This window comes from Sus scrofa, chromosome 14 (genome assembly GCF_054392235.1).
Source record: "Sus scrofa isolate SSC_HxYL_T2T_F1_AM1 chromosome 14, Sscrofa_HxYL_maternal_Yorkshire_Landrace_v2.0, whole genome shotgun sequence".
Taxonomy (NCBI): Eukaryota; Metazoa; Chordata; class Mammalia; order Artiodactyla; family Suidae; genus Sus; species Sus scrofa.
In genome coordinates this window covers 135,054,258-135,073,951 of record NC_139396.1, presented here as the reverse complement: position 1 = coordinate 135,073,951, position 19,694 = coordinate 135,054,258, and positions in this window count along the sequence as shown.

Sequence of the window (19,694 nt, the reverse complement as noted above, 5' to 3'; positions counted from 1 at the left end):
GCAATCCCACTCTTGGGCATCTATCCGGACAAAACTCTACTTAAAAGAGACACATGCACCCGCATGTTCATTGCAGCACTATTCACAAGAGTCAGGACATGGAAACAACCCAAATGTCCATCCACAGATGATTGGATTCGGAAGATGTGGTATATATACACAATGGAATACTACTCAGCCATAAAAAAGGATGACATAATGCCATTTGCAGCAACATGGATGGAACTAGAGAATCTCATCCTGAGTGAAATGAGCCAGAAAGACAAAGACAAATACCATATGATATCACTTATAACTGGAATCTAATATCCAGCACAAATGAACATCTCAACAGAAAAGAAAATCATGGACTTGGAGAAAAGACTTGTGGCTGCCTGATGGGAGGGGGAGGGAGTGGGAGGGATCGGGAGCTTGGGCTTATCAGACACAACTTAGAATAGATTTACAAGGAGATCCTGCTGAATAGCATTGAGAACTTTGTCTAGATACTCATGTTGCAACAGAAGAAAGGGTGGGGGAAAAATGTAATTGTAATGTATACATGTAAGGATAACCTGACCCCCTTGCTGTACAGTGGGAAAATAAAATAAAATAAATTATTAAAAAAAAAAAAGGTAGTTTTCAAAGGTCCCCAGGTGGTTCTAATTTGCAGCCAGATTTGAGACCATTGCCTTGGAATTTAGAGGTTCAGTGCCTTCTTGCTGCTGACTCTCCAGACTTCTTCACCCCCCCAAAAAAAAACCCTCTATTTTCCAAGAACAGCCAATCAAAGCTCAAAGTTGAATGGAAGAAAAGTGATTACCTGATTAAAAAACCATCAAATATTTGAATATCTGATAGGCTTAATCCTAGAGTTAAGAGCCCAGTGGGGGTAGGAAAAGTTACTTGTACTTTGGTTGCCAGGAAAGAGCATTCCAGGCAAAGTTGCCCTTTTTTTTTTTTTTTTTTTTTGGTCTTTTCTCCTTTTAGGGCCACACCCAAGGCATATAGAGGTTCCCAGGCTAGAGGGCGAATAGGAGCTGTAGCTGCCAGCCAACATCACAGCCACAGCAACGTGGGATCCGAGCCATGTATTCAAACTACACCACAGCTCACCACAGCTCATGGCAACGCTGGATCCTTAACCCACTGAGCAAGGCCAAGGACGGAACCCGCAACCTCATGGTTCCTAGTGGGATTCGTTAACCACTGCACCACAACAGGAACTCCCTGCTAGTTGTGTTCTTAACCCACTGAGCAACAATGGGAAACTTCGTTTATTGTTTTTTTAAGCTGTTAATTTGGAGATTATCTGTTATGTGGCAATAGATAACTAATACAGATTCACTTGCAGGTAGTCTAAACCCAGAGCCTAAATGCATTTATTAACAATTGTATACAAATCAGAAACCCTTATCTAAACAAACAAAAAAAGTATTCACTTTGGTTATAAGAAGATACTTTATATATTTGTTGCACATTCTTTCTAGTTTGGGATATTAACCAGGCTTTTATGCTGACGAAGTTTTACTTCCCTTATTTATTTGGTTCACTTTGATTCCCCCTCCCTCCAAAAAAATGCCACTTTAGAAAGAGATGATCAAGGCCAGGATTAATCCTATCAGTGAGTATTAAAAACTCACTAGGTGTTTACCATTCTGTAGATAGGTAAGAGAGGGGCCCTGCCTTCAAGAAGTTTCTATTTGTAAGGGAAACAAAACATAAAATATATCCTAACTCCACTGCTCTCCTGGCAACAGTATAGGCCTGTATGAGTCAGGGTCCTGGCACATGCAAGCTTGATTGAGCTGGGTTTAATTAAAGGCCTATTTTCAAAGATGTGGCAGGGAGACCAATTAGGGATAGTGCCTACCCCTGGGCTAGCAAAAGCAGGAAGCCATATACCACTCCTAGGCCTAAAGGGTTGAGAGGCAGAGTGGTTACCAAGACGATGAGAAGATAGCTGTGGGTTCAGGGCCACTTGACAACAGCAAAGGCCTTCAAAAGGGGATGCAGCCCTTTCCCCAGGAACTCAACAGGGAGGGATTGAGAAAGACTCACACCCAAACTTCAATCTTCTCCTGCCCTCTAATCTTATCTCCTTTTGGCCATACAGAGCCAGAGGTCAAGATGCAGTCCATATAGGTTATTTCCCAAGGTCCAAATAGCGTGGGAAAGGATGGAAAAGTTTCCCCGAAAGGGCAAATAGAAGATTTCAGCATGAAACCAGCTTAGAGGTGAATGAGATTTGGAATCTGGACCGCTTGCAGGACGGGACAGGTCATTCAGGGAGGTCCCAGGGAAAAATCCGGGGGGACTTTCAGCTGGAAGACGCTTTCATGTGGGGCACATTAGTTAGTAGGTAAACAGAGAGCACTCTAGACAGCCAGGCTGTCAGCCCTAGAACGGTCTGAGAGCGGACTGGGGCAGGAGGTGCAGGAAAGGCAGGACTTTAATATTAAAGAATTACCCCTTAAATGCAATCTCCTCAATGTATCAAGAGACAAATTTTTGGGGTTTTTTTGGGCCACACCAAACCCCTAGAAGTTCCCAGACTAGGGGTCCAATCAGAGCTGTAGCTGCCGGCCTACACCACAGCCACAGCAACACCACATCTGGGACCTATGTCACAGCTCATGGCAATGCCACTGTGGGGGGGGGCAGGAATGGAACCCACGTCCTCACGGATATGAGTCTGGTTTATTACCTCTGAGCCACAACAGGAACTCCCAACAGACCATTTTTGAGAGAAACAACTCTGAGGGACAAAAGTGTAAAGGAGGGAGCCAGGACAGCTATGCAAAGAGGATTGGTGAGTCCGCTCATGGCTTGCTGTGTAGGCTCTGGCATTAACAATGCTGGGGCTTGGGTCACTGCTGTGGCTTGGGCTGGATCCCTGGCCAGGGAACATCTGCATGTTACAAGTGCAGCCAAAACAAACAAACAAAGAAGCCTGGGCTCCCTATCACAGAATATTTATCTTCCTGGGATTCTCCCAAGATTGTCCCTTCTACCACTACTGCCCCTAGGGCCCTAGGAAGCCTTTTCTCACTGGCCCAAATGCAAATGAAATTCATTTGATTTGGTTTGCCCTTACCACAGCTAAAACAAGCTGCCATTTAAAAAATAAATAAAGGCTCCTTACTACAGAAGCAGTATCCCCAAGTCCCTGGGTTCTTCCTGCTGGTTCCACTGCTGGCCTGAGGCTTTATCTCATTCACAGCATAGCCCCGCAGACCAACCCTCAGAACCACTGTCATAGGTCAGGCTTAGTAGTCCACGTTTAGCTGGACTAGAAGGAAAAGATGCATATAAGCACTTTGCCCACGCCCCAGCTCACAGCAGGGACTCCGTAAATGTTAGATGGTGATGATAATGATAAAAACCAGAGAGAATTCTGTCAAGGATTAGGGATCAGAAAGGACATAAAAAGATTCATTTACAAATATTTGGCTTTGAGGCCTTAACCTGAATCTCAGTATGGCAGAGGAGTTTGTATTTGGCCATGCCGCGCAGCCTGTGGAAGTTCCCAGGCCAAGGTTAGAACCTGCACCACAGCAGCAACACAGGCTGGTGCAGTGACAAGGCCAGATCCTTAACCCACTGAGCCATAAGAGAACTCCCTGTTTTGTTTAATTTTTTTCAATCCATCTTCTCCAGAACACAGGGAATTTAACAGAATGAGATATACTGTCACATCTTGCTGGAGGTGTGCAAAGGATAGCACAGCCAGACTTTTGAAAGATCGAATTATTTTGTTATGAGGACTCACCTCCCAACAATCTCCCCAGTTTTAGTCACCTGTCCGAGACTCTGACCGAGGGAGTCCTTCGGAGAAGAGGCTTGACCACGGCAGACAGGACAGAAAGGATCTGAGGATGGGCTGGGGGTGGAGGTGGAAAGGGAGAGAAGAGACCAGTAGAAGGACTTGCTCTACCTCCCTCGAGGGTCAGAGGACACAAAGGCCCCACACTGACCTGGGGAGGGGATGCGGGGATACAGGTGACAGAGCCAGCGGGCCACTCTTGAATTCTCAGGTCCCTTTGTTCCTGTAACAGTTTCATCCAAGTCATGTTGCTAGTGAGAATGTGAATGGCTCATAGCAAACCCTCAGCGTTGCCCCCTCCTTTTAATGCCAGGGCTAATCGGTGACAGAGTTAGCTGGGGAATAAAGCAGTGTTGCTACTAAAACCACTGATAAGACTTCTCAATTCTACGGAGTTCCTGCCATGGCTCAGTGGTTGACGAATCCGACTAGGAACCATGAGGTTGCGGGTTCGATCCCTGGCCTTGCTCAGTGGGTTAAGGATCTGGCATTGCCGTGAGCTGTGGTGTAGGTTGCAGATTTGGCTCGGATGCCACGTTGATGTGGCTCTGGTGTAGGCCAGCAGCTACAGCTCTGATTAGACCCCTAGCCTGGGACCCTCCATATGCCGAGGCAGCGGCCCAAGAAATGGCAAAAAAAAAAAAAAGGCTTCTTGATTCTAAACCTCTGAGCTCCTGAACAGCACTCCTCTGTGATTGCCAGAGAAAGGAGGTAGCTCAGAGGCTTCCTTATAGACTTAACTTCAGGGACAACTCCAATGAGGACAGACTGAGGATGGATTCCTAAGAGCAGGTGGATATATCCTTTTCAAACGTTTATGGGGCCAGGAGTTCCTGGTGGTCACGCAGTGGAAACAAGTCCGACTAGTATCCATGAGGACGTGGGTTTGACCCCTGACCTCAAACAGTGGGTCAGGGATCCGGCGTTGCCGTGAGCTGTTGTGTAAGTCACAGACGCCACTTGGATCCTACATTGCTGTGGCTGTGGTGTAGGCCTCTAACCTGGGAACTTCCATATGCCACAGGGCTGCCCCCCCCTCCAAAAAAAAGAAAGAGGAGTTCCTGTTGTGGTTTGGTAGGTTCAGAACCTGACATAGTGTCATGAGGATGCAGGTTCGATCCCTGGCCTTGCTCAGTGGATTAAGTAAGGATCCAGCATTGCTCTGGCACAGGTCATAGATGCGGCTCGAATCCCACATTGCTGTGGCTGCGGCGTAGGCACCCCCTAGCCTGAGAACTTCCACATGCTGCAGGTGTTAGGAAAAAAAAAAGGAGAGAGAGAGAGAAGGAAGGAAAGAAAAAATTAAAGTGCAAGTTTGCATTCTTCCCCCATCCTCAGCCTCACCAGTCAGCCGGTCAAGGTTCGTGTTCATGAATCTTTATTTTACTGAAAGAGAGAAAATGGTAAATTGTTCCTATAAAAAGAGACTGACAGGGAGTTCTTTTAAGAGGCAACGGGTTAAAGATCTGGCGTTGTCACTCCAGAAGCCTGGGCTGCTGCTATGGCACATGTTCCATACCTGGCCTGGGGGGACTTCCACCTGCCAGGAGCACAGCCAACAAAATTAAATAAATAAAAAATTTAAAAAGAAGCAGACAAGGTAGATAGCTTCTAGAGGAAGAGATTGTGAAGATGGGAGGAGAGGGCTGAAGAGAGGCCACCAAAGTCAGAGGAGAAAGCAAAGAATTCCTGCCTCAAGCCAAGGTGTGTCCCACCTCAGGGCCTTTGCCCTTGCTATTCTCTTAAATGGCTCTTTTCTCCTTGCCCACCCGATCCTCCTCACCCTCCAGGCATTATGACACCCAGTTAGTCCCTTCAGAGCAATCCTCACTACTAATTGTGTTTCATTTGTCTCCCACATGAGACCATAAGTGATATGAAAGCAGGACCCAGGTATTTCTTGTTCATCATTATCAACTCAGCACGTGATATGGGAGGTGCCCAGTACATATTTGTGAAAGGAAAGAAAGGAAGGGAAGAAGGGAGAGAGATCTTGGTGGGGGGAAGCTTCTATAAGAAGAGGTCTTGGGAGTTCCCATCGTGGCTCAGTGGTTAACAAATCTGACTAGGAACCAGAAGTTGAGGGTTCGATCCCTGGCCTCACTCAGTGGGTAAAGGATCCGGTGTTGCCATGAGCCGTGGTGTAGGTCACAGACACAGCTCAGATCTGGTATTGCTGTGGCTGTGGTGTAGAAACACCTGGGAACCTCCATATGCTGCAGATGCAGCCCTAGAAAAGACAAAAAAAAGAAGAGGTCTTTAAGGAGTGATGTATCATGGATTTTCCCTTTCTTACTGCCCCTTTAAGAGACTAAAGACTTAAATTATGGCAACAACGCTGGATCCTTAACCCGCTGAGTGAGGCCAGGGATCAAACCCACAACCTCATGGTTCCTAGTCAGATTTGCTTCCACTGCACCACGACGGGAACTCCTCCTATATTATACTTAAATAAAAATTACATTTAAAAAGAGAGAGAGAAGGAAAGGAAGAGGCCATTCCAGGCTGGGATATGCAAAACCCACACACAGGTGAGGTTGGGGACAAGGTGAGTTAGAACAAAGACGGGAGGAAGAAACACGGTTGGCATGTGGGAAGGACCAAAGGGAGGGGGAGAGTGGAGGAGGAGAGGGCTGCCTAGGGTCAGAGTAGCCTGGGGGCTCTAGAAAGATACTTTCTGTACTTGTACTCGTTGGGCAGATTTTATTGATTTTGTGGTTGAGAGCAATAGGCTCTGGAACCAAAACCTGGGTTCAATTCCTTTTTTTTTTTTTTGCTTTTTAGGGGCGCACCTGTGGCACATGGAAGTTCCCAGACTAGAGATCGAATCGGAGCTGTAGCTGCCAGCCTACACCACAGTGACAGCAACGCCCGATCAGAGCCTCGGCCACGACCTACACAACTCACAGCAACGCTAAATCCTTAATCCACTGAATGGGGCCAGGGATCAAATCCAGGTCCTCATGGATCCTAGTCGTTTGGGTTTGTTACCACTGAGCCATGACGGGGACTCCCTGGGGTCAATTCCTGAAGCTGCTATTTAACTTCTCTAAGCCTGGGTTTCTTCAGCTGTAAAATGGGGATCTATTTCACAGGATTATTATGAGGATGAAATAAATTACTGAGTGAAAGCACTTACCACAGTGTAAATTCTTGTTAAATGGTAATGATGACTTTTATTCTGTTTGTAATCTTCCTCTCCTAGGCCTTCCTCCCAATGTCGTCTTCGGAGTAATAGAAATAACTGGAGCCTTGCAGACAGGATCCAAAACATCTTTCGGGAGTTCCCATTGTGGCTTAGCAGAAACAAACCTGACTGGTATCCATGAGGATACACATTCAATCCCTAGCCTGGCTCAGTGGGTTCATTACCATGAACTGGGGTGTAGGTCACAGACACAGCTTGGATCTGGCATCGCTGTGGCTGTGGTGTAGGCCAGCAGCTACAGCTCAGATTGGATCCTTAGCCTGGGAACTTCCATATGCCACAGGTGCAGCCCTAAAAAAAAAATCATGGAGTTCCTGTTGTGGTGCAGTAGAAATGAATCCAACCAGGAACCATGAGGTTGCAGGTTTGATGACTGGGTTAAGGACCCAGCATTGCCATGAGCTGTGGTGTAGGTCGCAGACACGGCTTGGACCCTGCGTTGCTGTGGCTGTGGTGTAGGCCGGCAGCTACAGCTCCGATTAGACCCCTAGCCTGGACACTTCCATATGCCTTGGGTTCGGCCCTAGAAAAGACAAAAAAAAAAAAAAAAAAATTATTTTTTAGGAACAAAGTCAGCAACCATTCCTCATTGCCCCTCCACTCACGTGGCCAGAGTGCCAGTGCCCCAGCATGTTAGAAGTCACAGGCTGGGAATTCCCGTCGTGGCGCAGTGGTTAACGAATCCGACTAGGAACCATGAGGTTGCGGGTTCGGTCCCTGCCCTTGCTCAGTGGGTTAACGATCCGGCGTTGCCGTGAGCTGTGGTGTAGGTTGCAGACGCGCGGCTCGGATCCCACGTTGCTGTGGCTCTGGCGTAGGCCGGTGGCTACAGCTCCGATTGGACCCCTAGCCTGGGAATCTCCATATGCCGCAGGAGCGGCCCAAGAAATAGCAACAACAACAACAACAACAACAACAACAAAAAAAGACAAAAAAAAAAAAAAAAAGAAGTCACAGGCTGGACCTTACAAGCAAAGTAATGGCTGGATGACCACTCAGCAGCAGAATAACCTTCCCTCCCATGGCAGGGCTTCAGCTAACAGATCTGGCAGTTTATTTGTCAATATTATTTGTTGTTAGCTTAATTGTAGGAAAATTGAAAAGTGTAATGCATAGCCATGAAACCCTTAAGGCTGGTTAATCTTTTTGGATTGTAACCAAAGTAATTTTTATTAGCAGATCTCGTCTTAATTATAATACGCAGAGCCCTGGAAAAGTTGCTGAAGGCTCCAAGTCATGGTGTGCACAGGGAACAGATAGGCTCCATCATCTGCATTTTCTGCCAAGGAGAGAGAAAGGGCAGAGGGGGCTTGATTGAAAGAACTGGGTTTGAAATGCCAGTGGGGAGAGGAGAACAGTCTCCAGGATGGACCCACAAATTATCCTGGTAACCCCTGAGGCCAAGCTGGGTTAGGTCCTATGCCTTGTGTGCTAAAGGTGTCAGGCCCAGGAGTGCACTGCAAATAGAACATTTGAATAAGGGCCATAGTTCAGAATGACTCCAGTAGAGGAAAGAGACGTAAGTACAAAAATCCAAATAAAGCACCTCTTCTTTCCATCAGCATTGGTTTACTTATGATTATTTGGAAAGGCTCTCCATTTTTTTTTTTTTTTTTTTTGGTCTTTTTGTCTTTTTAGGGCCGCGCTTGCGGCATATAGAAGTTCCCAGGCTAGGGGTCTAATCAGAGCTACAGCTGCCGACCTACACCACAGCCACAGCAACTCGGGATCTGACCTGCGTCTGCAACCTACCCCACAGCTTACGGCAATGCTGGATCCTTAATCCACTGATTGAGGCCAGGGATCAAACCTGCACCCAAGAAAGGGAAATAGATATTCTCATCCATTTTACCGCCCTTTTCTCAAATGATATATGAGGGAGCCTCCTTTTCTGCTTTGACATCTCCAGAGAAGGAAGGGGCTCTGCCTTCCCCTCGGTACCTCTAAATACCCAATCCAGCAATAAGCCTTTTTAAAGGGTGAAGTTGGGGACCAGAAACACTGGGATTTTACTGACACCATACACCCCAGCAAATGAACCAGCAGCGTATTCTAGACAAATGGCAGGGGCGGGGAGCTTAGAGGCAGCACGTGGGCTTTTCTCCCCCCTTAGCTCTTTTATGAATATAAATATTTAGTGCATGGTGTTTTGTAGAATTAAATCTCTGAACCTAGATTAGCCTGGTAATATCATTATGTAGATGCCAGGGACGAGCTACCTGTGACTGCTGTGTGTCCTCTCATTCAACGATGCCTGTGATGACTTGATGCACTTGCATTTGCCAGGGCAATCATTAATTGCATATGAAACAGTTGGTGTTTGGCTTTAAGGGAAGCTGATTGGGTCAGTCACAGAGAGTTTGGCTCAGTGATCTACAGCTGGCTCTTCGCTCTTGCATGCCTGCTTTCTTTTCAAAGCATTCTTCCTCAGTGTTTTGGGGACCCCCTGAGGAAGAGGCTGTGAAACATAGGGGGTTTTAATCTGTGTTTTCCTTTGGGCATTATAGCTTTAATTTTAATATTTTGGATAATAAAGAATGATTTTAAATTAAATTTGCGAGTCGGCCATCTGTGATTGTTTGGACTTTTTCCTCCTCTCTGGCAGGTTTTTCCACTTTATTCTTTCTGAATATTAGCAAGAGTGGGTTGAGAGCCGGAGGAGCAAAGGGTAGAAGAGTAGGCATACCCATGGAACTTGGGGAAACAGAAAAAGGCTTTGATGCCTGGCCTTTCACCTGGGGGTTGGTGGAAAAAACTTGATGCCCTGAATCAAAGTCATAAAAGTTAACTCGGACGAATTTATAACTTCCTGTCATCTCTTGATTTGACTTGAGAAAGCAATTTGCCAAGGTTGTGCCTCAGTTTACCCATCTGTTTTTTTGTTTGTTTTGTTTTTACTTTTTAGGGCTGCACCCATGGTATATGGAGGTTCCCAGGTTAGGGGTCGAATCAGAGCTACAGCTGCTGGCCTACACAGGCACAGCAATGCCAGATCCGAGCCACCTCTTCGACCTGCCCCACAGCTCTCGGCAATGCCGGATCCTTAACCCACTGAGGGAGGCCAGGGATCGAACCTGCCACCTCATGATTCCTAGTCAAATTAGTTTGCTCTGCACCATGACGGGAACTCCCTACCCATCTGTTAAACAGAGAAATGATTTCCCCCCAGAGGTGCCACTACAGTCTTGGTACAGTTCTTCATCTGAGGACAGCTACTGGAACCTAAGGCATTATTGTTATCCACTGAAGGCTGAAAGGCTCTGAGGGCTTATGTGTGTTTCCAAATCTAAGGCTAAATCCAGGAAATCTACCTAGAAATAGGTTCTTCACCTAGTCAGTGAAATCCAGGATGAAGAATTTTCTTCCCTTCCATGGGAACTGAGGACACATGATCATCCCCACTGCAGACCATGGCGTCAATGAGTCAGACAGACAGCGCCACTGAACACACAGACAAATGCTGAGCAAATGCCAGAATAAAATGGAAAAGCACCTGCTGGCGGAGGAGTCGGTATAATGAGTGGTATAGCTAGGAAAGGCAAGGGGCAGGGGCTTGCAAAGCGCGGCAAGTAACTCCCTCTCCTCTATTTAGTGGAAGGAGGCTTCTCCGAGGGGTCAAAATCTGCATTTCAGGAGAGAGAGGGAGTTTGAGGAGCGATGGGGAGAGTATTCCTGGCAGAGCACAAAGGCCCTCTGAGCAGACCCAAGGGATCAGGGCCTGTGGAGGCTAAGAGTGTGAGTGGAGGGAAACAGACCAGGGGAGGAGATAAAGTGAAGGGTGAGGAAAGCCACCTTAAATGCTCTCTGGAATCAGAATGAGGCAGAAACAAAATCCCAGGAAGCTGCTGGAGGCCTGAAGTTTTGTGTGGGTCAGAGGCTTTGTTAGCATCAGAATGGTTTCCTTATATCTGCTCATTTCCCAGGAGCCCCTCCCTCATCCCAATTCTGATTTTATCAAATCAGGGTGAGGCTCCCAGGCAGCTCCCCGCAGAGAGAGGCCAAAAACTTTGCTGCACAAGTCAGAAGGCAAAGGTTATGAAATGACCTTGAAGGTCAGGGAGGCAATATTCATGGCTCAGAGCAGGATAGAAGTTCAGGTAAACATGTATTTATCATGTTTTAAGAGCCTGAGCATCCTTTGTCGCACATGACTCCTAGACCAAGAGATAAGCTAGGAATTTCAATCAATCTCTCTCTCTCTCTCTCTCTCTCTCTCTCTCTCTCTCTCTCTCTCTCACACACACACACACACACACACACACACACACACAGGTTCTCCCTCTCCTTTCTCTTCCTCTCTCTCTTAAAATCTCCAGTTTTCCTAAATACAACCTTGGTATCCCCCCAATAGCAGAAAACAACCCCAACAAGTGCCTATGAAAAAAGCCTTTAAGACTCATGAATATTTAGCTCGTCCTCATGTAAAATATATGACTTTGTGTAAGGATCAGGCGAACGAGGTGCATGATTTTTTTCTGATTTATGGGCCTGGAGACGGATTATTCATAGCAGAGCAGCTGTGTGGAAAGATTCATCCGCTGCAAAATGTGATTGTACATCAGGCAGTGTGTGGGAACGGAGCTATGACTAATGGCTGCTTTACATATAAATGAGAAGGTTTGTGCTAGGAACTGTAAAAAAATACAATCACTCAGCTGATGGGCAGGCTCCTTATCGTGGGTGCAGAGAGGGACCACAGGAAAGGGAGGCAAACGAATGCCTCCCCCACCCCACCCCCAAAAGCTGAGCCAGGCAGGGGGATGGAGGAATTTGGAGAAGCAGGCAACTCTCCTGACTTGGCCATCATCAGTGCCTGTATTTGTAACTTCCAGTCTCCACTGAGACCTAGGAGAGCCTGTCAGGGCAGAGATGTGGCCCAGAGGAAGTGGCTGCATTGCCAACACACTCAGGGATGATGGTCAGGTCTGCAACCCTTCAGAGCTGAGTGTTAGACTGCTGAAGACTCAGGTCCATTTCAGAAGTCAGCACAGGATCCATCTGGGAAAACCTCTGGAGAGAAAATCTGAAATTTCCCTCTGCCACTCCTCAGGTCTTCCTTGCTTTTCCCTCGTTCGTCTCTCCCCTCTCTTGTAGCTGAGACAGGCTGTCTAGACATTGCAGATGTGGACAGATGTTGGGTCTGTAATTTATAACAACGGCCTCCAGAAGGCAATTCCAATTTGTTTCGGTAAGGCTTTGAGTTACAGGCAGAAAAAATACCCTGTAAATACCGTTGACTTACATGGTAACTACACCAAGAGTTTACTTAGTGAACAATCACTAACTACAGCATAATTACATATCCCTGCAGATTACCAGAGAATTTAATGACACTGAGCAGGTAACGACCACCAAACCGAGTTTCTGGCTTTGGGAGGGCCTGGAGAGCAAGGGAGTTGAGCTCTACTTAACAGGAATTTATGCCTATTTCTTCAAGTCATCAATTAGTCTCCCTTTGGGGGCCTTTGAGGGTTTTATCTACAGGCTTCCCTTCGCCATCACATTGAACTCCAAGCAGGTCCGTTGCTGGTTGTTGCTTTGGGCTGACACAGTTTTAAAACGTGTGGTATCTGTAGGTACTCACAAAGCCCTCAGACAAGCCAGGAGGCTGGAAAACTATCCTAGCTGTTATCATAATGGGTCATTCACTCAGCAGCAGGGCTGAGCTTCACCCACCCACTCACACTCTCTCCTGCTGGCCGATGACTAAACAGCTGTCCAGGCCAACAGTGAAGAGGACTGGCCCACCCAAGATCAAGCTAATCCTTGTGGGGACCACATTCTGATCTGCTAATTGTAATGGGAAACGGAAAGGGACATTTCTAGAATTGTTTTTCAAGAAATTCAGGATGCTTCTTCCTATCATCCCGGGTGGTGATTGTGGAGGGGAAGCAGAGGCTAATATTAAGGCCAATACCCAGAGAGGTTAAGTGACCTGCCATGATGAGAGTCTATTGGTAGCAGAAGCCAAATTTGCACTTGGGATCTGCCATCGCTGAGAACTCTGACCAGCTGGCCCCTCTGAATTTAGAGGATCAGAGCTGGCCAGCAGCTGGGGAGCTCAGGCTTCCCTGGATATATAAGGTTGCAGTTGAAATAGCCATCAGGGTATCATTTATATCGTTCTGGGGGAAGGGGAAAGAGGAGTGGGAATAAAGGGGGGAAGGAAATGGGAAAGTCAAATAAACACATTGACAGGGTTGGATTCTAATCTTTAATCCATCACCAACCTCTTCTAATTTATCTGTTCCATAGAGTCATCCTTCCCCCTCTTGTCTGTCCAAAAACAAACAAAATTTAATCTTTTTTTTAAATTTTAGGACTGCATCTGTGGCATATGGACGTTCCCAGGCAAGGGGTCAAATTGGAGCTTCAGCTGCCAGCCTACACCACAGCCACAGCAACACAGGATCCCAGCCATGTCTGTGACATACACCACAGCTCACAGCAACGTCAGATCCTTAACCCACTGAGTAACGCCAGGGATCAAACCCACATCCTCATGGATACTAGTGGGGTTCTTAACTCGTTGAGTCATGATGGGAACTCCAAAACTTAATCTTTTTTAATTTTTATGTTTTTATCTTTTTAGGGCTGCACCGCTGACACGTGGAGGTTCCCAGGCTAGGGGTCTAATCGGAGCTGCAGCCCCTGGCCTAAGCCAGAGCCACAGCAACACGGCATCTGGACTGCATCTGCAACCTACACCACAGCTCACGGCAACACCAGATCCTTAACCCACTGAGAGAGGCCAGAGATTGAATCCAAGTCCTATGGATGCTAGTCAGATTCCTTTCTGCTGAGCCCGACTGGAACTCCCAAAACTTAAACCTAATACACCTCTAGGAGTTCTCATTGTGGCTCAGGGTAACAACTAGTAACCATGAGGATGTGGGCTCAATCTCTGACTTCATTCAGTGGATAAGGATCCGGCATTGCTGTGGCTGCGGCATTATGTTTACTCTCTCTCATTCCCCTTCCCCTGCCTCTGCTTACTAAATGCTCTGTATCTACCCAACTTGAGTGATAACTTGCTTCACCTGAAGAAGCAAGTCTGGTTTAGAGTGTCAGCTCCTGGCAGAGCCACAAGACAGATCACTAGCTGGAAGGATAGGCCACCTGAGCCAAAGGAAAGGCATTAGGATTATCAGGTGTCCTGGCTGCAATTACTCTTCTCTGGTGGGTACTAGCCAGTGGGTCTGGCCTCAGGTCCAACCTAGGAGAAAAGGTATCAGCTATAGCGGGTAGGTTTAGGAAACAATTGATGTCTTAGAAGTTTAAGGTTTTGGGAGTTCCCATCGTGTCTCAGTGGTTAACGAACCTGACCAGCATTCATGAGGACTTGGGTTCGATCCCTGGCCTCGCTCAGTGGGTTAGGGATCTGGCGTTGTCATGAGCTGTGGTGTAGGTCACAGATGCAGCTCAGATCCCATGTTGCTGTGGCTGTGGTGTAGGCCAGTGGCTACAGCTCCAATTAGACCCCTAGCCTGGGAACCTCCATATGCCGCCAGTGCAGCCCTAAAAGAAAAAAAGACCAAAAAAAAAAAAAAAGTTTAAGGTTTTGGATGCAATGTCTAAAGATTCTCCTGAGACTTATTTTATGGAAACTCTTAAAAAATATGAGTGACTCCTGCCTGCCAGGGGTGTGTGTTTTTGTCCTACTGAGAAGAATAGATGACAATGGCCTGGAGCCCTCTCAGCCCGGGAGATCATTGTAAGTGCACCAAGCCTCACACAGCTCCCTGGCAGGAGTGGCTATGGGTACTTGTACTCCCAGCCCCAGGAGGGCTGTGGGGAGAAGGAGGGACGCCCTCTGGTCAGGGAGGACAAATGAGCTATAATAATGTTAATAGCTAACATGAATTGAGAGATTACTGTTCCAGACATATATTACCACTTTGATGACACATCTACACATTAGATCTTTGATAAAGAGAAAGTCACCCGTTGCCAGGAAGCACAACTTTCCTCAAAATAGGAGGAAGCACATGGCATACAATCCCACTCCATGGCCTGCAATATTAGCTGGAAGGTCATATGTAGTTTCTAGGTGTGGCGGATAGAAACAGGGGGGAAAGACGGCTTATACACAGATGTCCATGGGGGAGGAATTCAGGGTGCAGACTCAGGTGTCTCCATACACAGACAAAAGACACCACTGGGATATGAGGGAGCTGGAAAGGATGGGCTTACTGATACATGTGTATACACACAAGAACACATGTCCACAAACATCCCACACAGATTATATCATCTGGTGAGTATATACTGCTGCATCAATGAGAAAGACCACACAAGAGACACACTGTAAGACGTGGTTGACGCTATACACAAAAGAATGATTTTTTTTTTTTTTGTCTTTTGTCTTTTTAGGGCCACACCTGTGGCATATGAAGGTTCCCGGGCTAAGGGTCTAATCTGAGTGGTTGCTACCGGTCTACACCACAGCCACGCCAGATACGAGCCTCGTCTGTGACCTACAGCACAGCTCACAGCAACGCCGAATCCTTAACCCAGTGAGCAAGCCCAGGGATCAAACCCAAAACCTCATGGTTCCTAGTAGGATTTGTTTCTGCTGCGCCACAATGGGAACTCCAAGAATGATGTTCTATCTCCCACAAAGATCCCTTCCTAGACTTCTCAATAAGCTAACCTAAGCCACGGGTGTTGGAAGAAGATAGGGGAGGATTCGGAAGGGTTTGCTCTGTGGGCATGTCCCCAGGGGGATGAAGGTTTGGTCTTCTCTAAATCTAATCTTCCTGCTGGGGCCAGGCCTGGAATGTGAGGTGTCATGTGTATCTGTGGGAAGGCTACAGACTTTCAGACCAGGGTCTGGGTCAGAAGGAAGCATGGATCCAGAGTCCAGACTCAAGCTTCTTTCTCTAATACTAACCAGACCCTGAGAGTCCAAAAATAGTTGCCAAAAATAAATAGTAGAAAGCCCAGGGGCTTTGGAGTCAAAAAGCCTAGGTTTGATGCCTTCCCTTTCTGCTTACTAGCATCTCATTCATTTCATCACTCAGTAAATATTTACTGAGCATTAATTGTGTGCTGGGTATGTGACCTTTTGGGGGCAAGGTTTTTTTGTTTTTTGTTTTTTTGGTGCATCCGCAGCAGCAGAAATTCCTGGGCAAGGCTTTGAATCTGCACCACAGCATTAACCTGCCACATCAGATCACCTGAGCCATAGTAGTGACAACGTTGGATCCTTAGCCCACTAAACCACCATGGAACTCCCTTGTGGGCAAGGTTTTTTTTTTGCTGTTTTTTTTTTTTGCCGTTTTATTTTTTTTAAGGGCCACACCTACGGCATATAGAAGTTCCCAGGATAGGGGTTGAATTGGAGTTACAGCTGCCGGCCTATGCCACAGCCACCGCAATGTGGGATCTGAGCCGAATCTGCGACCTACACCACACCTCATGGCAACACTGGATCCCGGCCCACTGAGTGAGGCCAGGGATCAAACCCGCATCCTCATGGATACCAGTCAGATTCATTTCCGCTGAGCCACGACAGGAATTCCCAGGGCAAGCTATTTTAACTCAGTTGGCTTCATTCTCCTCATCTATAAACCAGGGATAATAATCCATAGGAGTCACAGCTGCTGTGAGAATTACATGAGATGAGGTGCTTGGCACATAGTTGACTCTCCATAAATGCCTCCTGTTATTGGCACTAGTAAGAGAATTCCAATTATGCCTCTTTAATAAAGTCTCTTTTTCTTCCTTTTTTTTTTTTTTTTTTGGCTGCACCCATGGCATGCAGAAGTTCCTGGTCCAGGGATCGAACTTGCACCACAGCAGCCACAGCCAGATACTTAACCCACTGCACCACCAGGGAACTCCCTAAAGTCTCTTTCTATTGTTGATTTTTCTTCCCCCCAGAAGTTGCTGAGCTGTGTCGAGGGGAAATTTGGGAGAATTTTGTGTGGTCCCAGAAGATCAACCCCCCCATAGGGGGCTCTGACGGTGGGCCCAGGACGTGGCTCTTCTCTGGAGTGAGGCAGTGCAGGCCAGGTTTGATACCGTGGTTGTCTTATTTGCTGGCTTGTCCCCCTCCCTGGACTGTGAGCACCTCAAGGTCAGGGACAAGGTTTTTACGTGTTTAGCATTGTGACCACAGTGCCTCTGACAGAACCTATCACGTAGGAGGCACTCGGTAGATGTTTGCTGAATGAACAGAAGAAGGAAGGAGCAGGGTTTGTGGCCTGTAGTGGTTGTGCAGGCCCCTCTCTCCTTCATTCCAGAAATATTTATCAAGTGGCTACCATGTCTCTGGATACTATACCAGATGTTAGAGACATAATAGTAAGCAAAATTAACATGGTCCCTGCCCTCATGGAGCTCAGAGTCCAGTAGGAAAATACAGGCTGTAATCATTCACAAAAGGAAATATCTCCTTATAACGTGTGGTCTGCATTGTAAAAGGAAGTAAACAATGCTAAGAAAACTTATCAGGGCGTTCCCATTGTGGCTCAGCAGAAACGAATCCGACTAGGGACCATGAGGTTGTGGGTTTGATCCCTGACCTCGCTCAGTAGGTTAAGGATCCAGAGTTGCCGTGAGCTGTGGTGTAGGTTGCAGATTTGGCTCGGATCTGGCATTGCTGTGGCTGTAAGTGTAGGCTGGCAGCTGTTGCTCCGATTAGACCTCTAGCTTGGGAACCTCCATGTGCCATGGGTGTGGCCTCTAAGAAAAGCAAAAAAATCCCATGAGCTGTGGTGTAGATCACAGATGTGGCTCAAATCTGGCATTGCTGTGGCTGTGGTCTAGGCCAGCGGCTACAGCTCCGATTAGAGCCCTAGCCTGGGAATCACCATATGCCACGAGGACAGCCCTAAAAAGGCAAAAGCCCCCCAAACCCAAAAAAACAACCCAACAACAATAAAAAAAAAAAAGAAAAGAAAAAAAAAGAAAGCATATCAAAGAAGAGACGAGCCAGCTCCCCTGTAGCCTGGATTCAATCCCTGGTCTGGGAATGGAGATCCCAATATCAAGCTGATGCTTGCCAGGGCCAAAAAAAAAAGGAAGAAGAAGAAGAGCTAGCTAGCTAGCTAGCTAATCAAGTCTGGGTAGCCACAGAAGGCCTCCTTTAGGCCACAACATTTAAGCTGACATCTGAAATGACAGTGGGACTTAAAGCCATGCAGGGGTGGAGGGTGGTTAGAACACAGACAACGGGAAAAGGCCAACATGGCTGGAGCACAACCAAAGAAGTCAGAGACGGTGGCTCTATGTCCTAAGAACAAGGGGACACCATAGCAGGGTTCTGTATCGAGGGAGGGTAGTGGCGACATGACCCGGCTGAGCTGAGCAGGCAAGAAGCAAGAGGGGGAGACCAGTCGGTGGCGGCGGTGGCGGCGGGGTGGTGTTGAGTTAGGTAGGCAACAGATGGCAGTGGCCTTGGACTGACGTGGTGGAGCGAGAAAAGGATGCGTGAGGAAAATGCTTTAGAGTGGAGGTGACGGCGGACCCTGATGCTCGGGTCCTGCGGTGCAAATGAGCAAGCAGGAGGAGCCAGGGAGGACTCCTAGGTTTGTAAACTTGCTCCCGGCCTCTGCCTGCCCTTGCTCACCTCTATTAAAAGTCTCCTTTCCTATTCACCCAAGAGGTTGGTTCTGAGAGCCTTTGGCGGTGGAGGGATTTCCACTTCCGGAGAATGAGCGGCTACCTGGGGCCCCGAAGTGTCTGGGAGGCCCCTAGAGGATCATTTTCCCAACTCACCAGGCCCTCGTTTATTCTCCCCCATTCACCCAAACCCAAACACACATACTCTCTGACGCTGGCTCCCCAGACTTAAGACTTTCAAACACTCCTGACAGACCACTCCATCCTACCCTTATTTATCCTGCCCCCCCTCAAGCCTCCATGCCCCCCTTTCCCACTCTTCTCTCTACCCCACCCCAGCCCCCACCTCTCTCTGCCTCCACTTCACCCTATTAAGGAAGAGCCACCCCCAGAACCCCTGCCCCCGGCTGCTGCTCCCTGAGCCCCGCCTGCCCTCCCTCCTCCTGCTCCTCTCACTGACAGATGCCTCAGAGCCCCGGGCCGCAGTTAAGGTGACGAGATGCAGCAATTCTTTATGAACATTTCATTCCTGCTCGCTACACGACGTAAATTAGATGGTGTGTTACATTCGGGCAATAAGAGAGATATGTCACCACGACGCTGGCCCATTGGATGGAGAGGGTAATCCTGCCGTGAATTTCATTACTGCTTTTATATAGACAGAATTAGCTCGGTGACAGCGAGCCTGATTGTCTTTCACTAGGGGTTTGGCGAAGAGCTGAAAGGATTTCACCCTGATGTGCACACTACTGAGTGACCCGCTCACCAGCGGCTCCGCTGATTGCTTTGCACCTTGCAGACCCGCGATTGGCTCAGCCTCTCCGCCGCCTCGCCTCCCTCCCTGGTCCCCAGCCCTCCCTGCCTGATTTTTCTTGAAGCAAGAAGAAAGGAGACCTAATGGAGGAGTCACAAGGTCATGAAGGGAAATGTGTAGGGGGAAGGGCAAGGGGGCAGAGTTTAAAAAAGCAAACAAAAACCGCAATTACTTTCCGATCAGACTCTCCTGGACAGAAGCTGTGGCCACTCACTCCTGCCTCCCAGAAGAGAACAAGAAGGACCAGGCCCCCGAGGTACTTGCCCATTACCTTCAGTGAAGGAGCAACTGGGTAGAGG